Here is a 9,718-nt window from a genome sequence, read left to right as displayed (position 1 = left end):
TTTCCTCCATCATGACCCTGAGCTCCTCCTCGGAGAAGCGGGGGTGTCTTTGGCGTGACATGGGGTGGTGTGTGTGAGGTGTTGGGTGGTGTATGTGTTGATGAGTGTGGTGAGTGTAGTGGTATGTGGTGTTTTGTGCGTGGGTGTTGTGTATGTGATGGTGTAGTGTGCCTCTGTGTGATGGGGTTCTCTATTCTGTGCTGTCTCTCTCTGGCCTTCGCCCGTGAATTGTGGTCGTAGGGGTTTGTGTGTGATGTGGGTGTGTGTTTTATATTGTGTTGGGTGTGTGGGAGTAGTGTTTCTATGTGTATCAGGTGTGTGTATTTTGAATTGTCCAATGTGGCGGTGTTTTGGAGATGTGTGTGTATTTTGAGCGTGGCGGTGTGTACCGCCAATGGAATACCGCGGTTGAAAGACCGCCGCGTGGATTCGTGGGTCGTAATGGCATGGGCGTGTTTCTGTTGGCGTGGAGGTGGAGGATTTGTTTCCGCATGTTTCTTGCTGACCTTTGGTGTGGCGGTATTGTGTGGGTGTCTGAATTTCGGTGGATTCCGTGATGTGTGTCATAATAGCTGTGGCGGAATTCCGCGGCCGCGGCGGTGTGTTGGCGGTCTTCTGCACGGCAGTAAGCGCCTTATACTGCCAATGTTGTAATGACCCCCTTAGTCTTCAATATTCTCCAAGCCCCTTGAGCTTCTAAGTGATTATTCAGTCTTTGCTTATAATTTGACTGTGAAGCACCAATGTCCTTCTTTAAGTAATTAATGCATTCCCATAGGATGTCTTTTACGATCTTAAGATGCTATCCTTCATCTTTCTTGAATCTGTCCCACAAATTTAGAAAGGATTCTGTGTTTGCCAAGTTCTGTCACTTCAGGCTGCGCTCCAAGCAGGTCTGTGCTTGGCTTATCGACCTCCAGATTTTAAATACTCTCTGAAACATGTGACATGGAGCTTGGTCTACGCAGAGGGACAACCCAGCAACACCTCCAGTTTGTTTACTTACCTACATAGAGGGATTTTTTATGGCAATCCAATATTGGTGCACTGATGCTCTTCATGGTCCTCAGAGGTGGCAAATTCAGTGCAGAAACACAGGAGCAGCTCCTCTTAATGCACATCAGTTTGGGCTGCAATCACTCTTTTCTGTCAACTTTCATTACACTAATAGTGAATAATAACATATTATTCACTATTAGTATTACAAAAATGGAGTAAAATTAGCTAGAGTATGACCCTCCCTAGCGGTTGAGGTAAGTAGAAATTGTTTTTAAATGTATGCTGCATGGATGCATGCAGGTAAGAGTGTGTTTATGTGAGCGAGTGTGTGTATATTTGTGATTGTGAGTGCATGTACAAACGTGTGTGTGAGCGGGTGTAAAGGTCAAATGGCGTGTGATGTCACTTCTGCTCCCCCTGGCCTTTTGATGAATTGGCGTTCATGGACGTTTTAAACTTTTAACTCATCTTACTTCATTAAGCTCAGAAAGGTAAGTGTTACGGAAGTAATACTATTTTAACCCCTTCTGTGCCCAGGACGTAATGGTTACGTCCTGAGGCACAGTGCTGCTGTGCCCAGGACGTAACCATTACGTCCTGTGCACAGAGCCCTCTGTGGGGTTCCCCCCTACCCCCCCAAGTCAGGGATGGAAGGGGAAGCCCTTCCCCTCCCACCCCCGACCCCCCCAACCCCCCCCTGTGACCTCAGCGCGCGATTAGTCACAGGGTCTCCCCCATCGCGCTGGAAGCTCTGGACGTTTGCTAGGTTTCCACAGGTGCCGGCTGAGCTAGAATCCAAAATCCACAGGTAGGCACTGTTTTCTATGAAAAAATGTGATGTGTCCACGTTGTGTTTTGGGCCATTTCCTGTCGCGAGTGCTAGGCCTACCCACACAAGTGAGGTATCATTTTTATCGGGAGACTTGGGGGAACGCTGGGTGGAAGGAAATTTGTGGCTCCTCTCAGATTCCAGAACTTTCTGCCACAGAAATGTGAGGAACATGTGTTTTCTTAGCCAAATTTTGAGGTTTGCAAAGGATTCTGGGTAACAGAACCTGGTCCGAGCCACACAAGTCACCCCATCTTGGATTCCCCTAGGTCTCTAGTTTTCAGAAATGCACAGGTTTGGTATGTTTCCCTAGGTGGCATCTGAGCTACAGGCCAAAATCTACAGGTGGTCACTTTGCAAAAAACACCTCTGTTTTCCTTCAAAAATTTGGATGTGTCCACGTTGCGCTTTGGGGCGATTCCTGTCGCGGGCGCTAGGCCTACCCACACAAGTGAGGTATCATTTTTATCGGGAGACGTGGGGGAACGCTGGGTGGAAGGAAATTTGTGGCTCCTCTCAGATTCCAGAACTTTCTGCCACAGAAATGTGAGGAACATGTGTTTTTTTAGCCAAATTTTAAGGTTTGCAAAGGATTCTGGGTAACAGAACCTGGTCCGAGCCACACAAGTCAACCCATCTTGGATTCCCCTAGGTCTCTAGTTTTCAGAAATGCACATGTTTGGCAGGTTTCCCTAGGTGGCGGCTGAGCTACAGGCCAAAATCTACAGGTAGGCACTTTGCAAAAAACACCTCTGTTTTCCTTCAAACATTTGGATGTGTCCACATTGCGCTTTGGGGCGTTTCCTGTCGCGGGCGCTAGGCCTACCCACACAAGTGAGGTATCATTTTTATCGGGAGAGTGGGGGAACGCTGGGTGGAAGGAAATTCGTGGCTCCTCTCAGATTCCAGAACTTTCTGCCACAGAAATGTGAGGAACATGTGTTTTTTTAGCCAAATTTTGAGGTTTGCAAAGGATTCTGGGTAACAGAACCTGGTCCGAGCCACACAAGTCACCCCATCTTGGATTCCCCTAGGTCTCTAGTTTTCAGAAATGCACAGGTTTGGTAGGTTTCCCTAGGTGGCGGCTGAGCTACAGGCCAAATTCTACCGGTAGGCACTTTGCAAAAAACACCTCTGTTTTCCTTCAAAAAATTGGATGTGTCCACGTTGCGCTTTGGGGCGTTTCCTGTCGCGGGCGCTAGGCCTACCCACACAAGTGAGGTATCATTTTTATCGGGAGACGTGAGGGAACGCTGGGTGGAAGGAAATTTGTGGCTCCTCTCAGATTCCAGAACTTTCTGCCACCGAAATGTGAGGAACATGTGTTTTTTTAGCCAAATTTTGAGGTGTGCAAAGGATTCTGGGTAACAGAACCTGGTCCGAGCCACACAAGTCACCCCATCTTGGATTCCCCTAGGTCTCTAGTTTTCAGAAATGCACAGGTTTGGTAGGTTTCCCTAGATGGCGGCTGAGCTACAGGCCAAAATCTACAGGTAGGCACTTTGCAAAAAACACCTCTGTTTTCCTTCAAAAAATTGGATGTGTCCACGTTGCGCTTTGGGGCGTTTCCTGTCGCGGGCGCTAGGCCTACCCACGCAAGTGAGGTATCATTTTTATCGGGAGACGTGAAGGAACGCTGGGTGGAAGGAAATTTGTGGCTCCTCTCAGATTCCAGAACTTTCTGCCACCGAAATTTGAGGAACATGTGTTTTTTTAGCCAAATTTTGAGGTTTGCAAAGGATTCTGGGTAACAGAACCTGGTCCGAGCCACACAAGTCACCCCATCTTGGATTCCCCTAGGTCTCTAGTTTTCAGAAATGCACAGGTTTGGTAGGTTTCCCTAGGTGGCGGCTGAGCTACAGGCCAAAATCTACAGGTAGGCACTTTGCAAAAAACACCTCTGTTTTCCTTAAAAAAATTGGATGTGTCCACGCTGCGCTTTGGGGCGTTTCCTGTCGCGGGCGCTAGGCCTACCCACGCAAGTGAGGTATCATTTTTATCGGGAGACGTGAGGGAACGCTGGGTGGAAGGAAATTTGTGGCTCCTCCCAGATTCCAGAACTTTCTGCCACCGAAATGTGAGGAACATGTGTTTTTTTAGCCAAATTTTGAGGTTTGCAAAGGATTCTGGGTAACAGAACCTGGTCCGAGCCACACAAGTCACCCCATCTTGGATTCCCCTAGGTCTCTAGTTTTCAGAAATGCACAGGTTTGGTAGGTTTCCCTAGGTGGCGGCTGAGCTACAGGCCAAAATCTACAGGTTGGCACTTTGCAAAAAACACCTCTGTTTTCCTTCAAAAATTTGGATGTGTCCACGTTGCGCTTTGGGGCGTTTCCTGTCGCGGGCGCTAGGCCTACCCACACAAGTGAGGTATCATTTTTATCGGGAGACGTGGGGGAACGCTGGGTGGAAGGAAATTTGTGGCTCCTCTCAGATTCCAGAACTTTCTGCCACAGAAATGTGAGGAACATGTGTTTTCTTAGCCAAATTTTGAGGTTTGCAAAGGATTCTGGGTAACAGAACCTGGTCCGAGCCACACAAGTCACCCCATCTTGGATTCCCCTAGGTCTCTAGTTTTCAGAAATGCACAGGTTTGGTAGGTTTCCCTAGGTGGCGGCTGAGCTACAGGCCAAAATCTACAGGTAGGCACTTTGCAAAAAACACCTCTGTTTTCCTTCAAAAAATTGGATGTGTCCACGTTGCGCTTTGGGGCGTTTCCTGTCGCGGGCGCTAGGCATACCCACACAAGTGAGGTATCATTTTTATCGGGAGAGTGGGGGAACGCTGGGTGGAAGGAAATTTGTGGCTTCTCTCAGATTCCAGAACTTTCTGCCACAGAAATGTGAGGAACATGTGTTTTTTTAGCCAAATTTTGAGGTTTGCAAAGGATTCTGGGTAACAGAACCTGGTCCGAGCCACACAAGTCACCCCATCTTGGATTCCCCTAGGTCTCTAGTTTTCAGAAATGCACAGGTTTGGTAGGTTTCCCTAGGTGGCGGCTGAGCTACAGGCCAAATTCTACAGGTAGGCACTTTGCAAAAAACACCTCTGTTTTCCTTCAAAAAATTGGATGTGTCCACGTTGCGCTTTGGGGCGTTTCCTGTCGCGGGCGCTAGGCCTACCCACACAAGTGAGGTATCATTTTTATCGGGAGACGTGAGGGAACGCTGGGTGGAAGGAAATTTGTGGCTCCTCTCAGATTCCAGAACTTTCTGCCACCGAAATGTGAGGAACATGTGTTTTTTTAGCCAAATTTTGAGGTGTGCAAAGGATTCTGGGTAACAGAACCTGGTCCGAGCCACACAAGTCACCCCATCTTGGATTCCCCTAGGTCTCTAGTTTTCAGAAATGCACAGGTTTGGTAGGTTTCCCTAGATGGCGGCTGAGCTACAGGCCAAAATCTACAGGTAGGCACTTTGCAAAAAACACCTCTGTTTTCCTTCAAAAAATTGGATGTGTCCACGTTGCGCTTTGGGGCGTTTCCTGTCGCGGGCGCTAGGCCTACCCACGCAAGTGAGGTATCATTTTTATCGGGAGACGTGAAGGAACGCTGGGTGGAAGGACATTTGTGGCTCCTCTCAGATTCCAGAACTTTCTGCCACCGAAATTTGGGGAACATGTGTTTTTTTAGCCAAATTTTGAGGTTTGCAAAGGATTCTGGGTAACAGAACCTGGTCCGAGCCACACAAGTCACCCCATCTTGGATTCCCCTAGGTCTCTAGTTTTCAGAAATGCACAGGTTTGGTAGGTTTCCCTAGGTGGCGGCTGAGCTACAGGCCAAAATCTACAGGTAGGCACTTTGCAAAAAACACCTCTGTTTTCCTTCAAAAAATTGGATGTGTCCACGCTGCGCTTTGGGGCGTTTCCTGTCGCGGGCGCTAGGCCTACCCACGCAAGTGAGGTATCATTTTTATCGGGAGACGTGAGGGAACGCTGGGTGGAAGGAAATTTGTGGCTCCTCCCAGATTCCAGAACTTTCTGCCACCGAAATGTGAGGAACATGTGTTTTTTTAGCCAAATTTTGAGGTTTGCAAAGGATTCTGGGTAACAGAACCTGGTCCGAGCCACACAAGTCACCCCATCTTGGATTCCCCTAGGTCTCTAGTTTTCAGAAATGCACAGGTTTGGTAGGTTTCCCTAGGTGGCGGCTGAGCTACAGGCCAAAATCTACAGGTTGGCACTTTGCAAAAAACACCTCTGTTTTCCTTCAAAAATTTGGATGTGTCCATGTTGCGCTTTGGGGCGTTTCCTGTCGCGGGCGCTAGGCCTACCCACACAAGTGAGGTATCATTTTTATCGGGAGACGTGGGGGAACGCTGGGTGGAAGGAAATTTGTGGCTCCTCTCAGATTCCAGAACTTTCTGCCACAGAAATGTGAGGAACATGTGTTTTCTTAGCCAAATTTTGAGGTTTGCAAAGGATTCTGGGTAACAGAACCTGGTCCGAGCCACACAAGTCACCCCATCTTGGATTCCCCTAGGTCTCTAGTTTTCAGAAATGCACAGGTTTGGTAGGTTTCCCTAGGTGGCGGCTGAGCTACAGGCCAAAATCTACAGGTAGGCACTTTGCAAAAAACACCTCTGTTTTCCTTCAAAAAATTGGATGTGTCCACGTTGCGCTTTGGGGCGTTTCCTGTCGCGGGCGCTAGGCATACCCACACAAGTGAGGTATCATTTTTATCGGGAGACGTGAGGGAACGCTGGGTGGAAGGAAATTTGTGGCTCCTCTCAGATTCCAGAACTTTCTGCCACCGAAATGTGAGGAACATGTGTTTTTTTAGCCAAATTTTGAGGTTTGCAAAGGATTCTGGGTAACAGAACCTGGTCCGAGCCACACAAGTCACCCCATCTTGGATTCCCCTAGGTCTCTAGTTTTCAGAAATGCACAGGTTTGGTAGCTTTCCCTAGGTGGCGGCTGAGCTACAGGCCAAAATCTACAGGTAGGCACTTTGCAAAAAACACCTCTGTTTTCCTTCAAAAAATTGGATGTGTCCACGTTGCGCTTTGGGGCGTTTCCTCTCGCGGGCGCTAGGCCTACCCACGCAAGTGAGGTATCATTTTTATCGGGAGACGTGAGGGAACGCTGGGTGGAAGGAAATTTGTGGCTCCTCTCAGATTCCAGAACTTTCTGCCACCGAAATTTGAGGAACATGTGTTTTTTTAGCCAAATTTTGAGGTTTGCAAAGGATTCTGGGTAACAGAACCTGGTCCGAGCCACACAAGTCACCCCATCTTGGATTCCCCTAGGTCTCTAGTTTTCAGAAATGCACAGGTTTGGTAGGTTTCCCTAGGTGGCGGCTGAGCTACAGGCCAAAATCTACAGGTAGGCACTTTGCAAAAAACACCTCTGTTTTCCTTCAAAAAATTGGATGTGTCCACGTTGCGCTTTGGGGCGTTTCCTGTCGCGGGCGCTAGGCCTACCCACGCAAGTGAGGTATCATTTTTATCGGGAGACGTGAGGGAACGCTGGGTGGAAGGAAATTTGTGGCTCCTCTCAGATTCCAGAACTTTCTGCCACCGAAATGTGAGGAACATGTGTTTTTTTAGCCAAATTTTGAGGTTTGCAAAGGATTCTGGGTAACAGAACCTGGTCCGAGCCACACAAGTCACCCCATCTTGGATTCCCCTAGGTCTCTAGTTTTCAGAAATGCACAGGTTTGGTAGGTTTCCCTAGGTGGCGGCTGAGCTACAGGCCAAAATCTACAGGTTGGCACTTTGCAAAAAACACCTCTGTTTTCCTTAAAAAATTTGGATGTGTCCACGTTGCGCTTTGGGGCGATTCCTGTCGCGGGCGCTAGGCCTACCCACACAAGTGAGGTATCATTTTTATCGGGAGACGTGGGGGAACGCTGGGTGGAAGGAAATTTGTGGCTCCTCTCAGATTCCAGAACTTTCTGCCACAGAAATGTGAGGAACATGTGTTTTTTTAGCCAAATTTTAAGGTTTGCAAAGGATTCTGGGTAACAGAACCTGGTCCGAGCCACACAAGTCAACCCATCTTGGATTCCCCTAGGTCTCTAGTTTTCTGAAATGCACATGTTTGGTAGCTTTCCCTAGGTGGCGGCTGAGCTACAGGCCAAAATCTACAGGTAGGCACTTTGCAAAAAACACCTCTGTTTTCCTTCAAACATTTGGATGTGTCCACGTTGCGCTTTGGGGCGTTTCCTGTCGCGGGCGCTAGGCCTACCCACACAAGTGAGGTATCATTTTTATCGGGAGACGTGGGGGAACGCTGGGTGGAAGGAAATTTGAGGCTCCTCTCAGATTCCAGAACTTTCTGCCACAGAAATGTGAGGAACATGTGTTTTTTTAGCCAAATTTTGAGGTTTGCAAAGGATTCTGTGTAACAGAACCTGGTCCGAGCCACACAAGTCACCCCATCTTGGATTCCCCTAGGTCTCTAGTTTTCAGAAATGCACAGGTTTGGTAGGTTTCCCTAGGTGGCGGCTGAGCTACAGGCCAAAATCTACAGGTAGGCACTTTGCAAAAAACACCTCTGTTTTCCTTCAAAAAATTGGATGTGTCCACGTTGCGCTTTGGGGCGTTTCCTGTCGCGGGCGCTAGGCCTACCCAAACAAGTGAGGTATCATTTTTATCGGGAGACGTGAGGGAACGCTGGGTGGAAGGAAATTTGTGGCTCCTCTCAGATTCCAGAACTTTCTGCCACCGAAATGTGAGGAACATGTGTTTTTTTAGCCAAATTTTGAGGTTTGCAAAGGATTCTGGGTAACAGAACCTGGTCCGAGCCCCACAAGTCACCCCATCTTGGATTCCCCTAGGTCTCTAGTTTTCAGAAATGCACATGTTTGGTAGGTTTCCCTAGGTGGCGGCTGAGCTACAGGCCAAAATCTACAGGTAGGCACTTTGCAAAAAACACCTCTGTTTTCCTTCAAACATTTGGATGTGTCCACGTTGCGCTTTGGGGCGTTTCCTGTCGCGGGCGCTAGGCCTACCCACACAAGTGAGGTATCATTTTTATCGGGAGACGTGGGGGAATGCTGGGTGGAAGGAAATTTGTGGCTCTACTCAGATTCCAGAACTTTCTGCCACAGAAATGTGAGGAACATGTGTTTTTTTAGCCAAATTTTGAGGTTTGCAAAGGATTCTGGGTAACAGAACCTGGTCCTAGCCACACAAGTCACCCCATCTTGGATTCCCCTAGGTCTCTAGTTTTCAGAAATGCACAGGTTTGGTAGGTTTCCCTAGGTGGCGGCTGAGCTACAGGCCAAAATCCACAGGTAGGCACTTTGCAAAAAACACCTCGGTTTTCCTTCAAAAATTTGGCTGTGTCCACGTTGCGCTTTGGGGCGTTTCCTGTCGCGGGCGCTAGGCCTACCCACACAAGTGAGGTATCATTTTTATCGGGAGACGTGGGGGAACGCTGGGTGGAAGGTAATTTGTGGCTCCTCTCAGAGTCCAGAACTTTCTGCCACAGAAATGTGAGGAACATGTGTTTTTTTAGCCAAATTTTGAGGTTTGCGAAGGATTCTGGGTAACGGAACCTGGTCCGAGCCACACAAGTCACCCCATCTTGGATTCCCCTAGGTCTCTAGTTTTCAGAAATGCACAGGTGTGGTAGGTTTCCCTAGGTGGCGGCTGAGCTACAGGCCAAAATCTACAGGTAGGCACTTTGCAAAAAACACCTCTGTTTTCCTTCAAAAATGTGGATGTGTCCACGTTGTGCTTTGGGGCGTTTCCTGTCGCGGGCGCTAGCCCTACCTACACAAGTGAGGTATCATTTTTATCGGGAGACATGGGGGAACGCTGGGTGGAAGGAAATTTGTGGCTCCTCTCAGATTCTAGAACTTTCTGCCACAGAAATGTGAGGAACATGTGGGTTTTTTTAGCCAAATTTTGAGGTTTGCAAAGGATTCTGGGTAACAGAACCTGG

This window comes from Pleurodeles waltl, chromosome 12 (genome assembly GCF_031143425.1).
Source record: "Pleurodeles waltl isolate 20211129_DDA chromosome 12, aPleWal1.hap1.20221129, whole genome shotgun sequence".
NCBI lineage: Eukaryota > Metazoa > Chordata > Amphibia > Caudata > Salamandridae > Pleurodeles > Pleurodeles waltl.
This window is presented reverse-complemented; position numbering follows the sequence as displayed.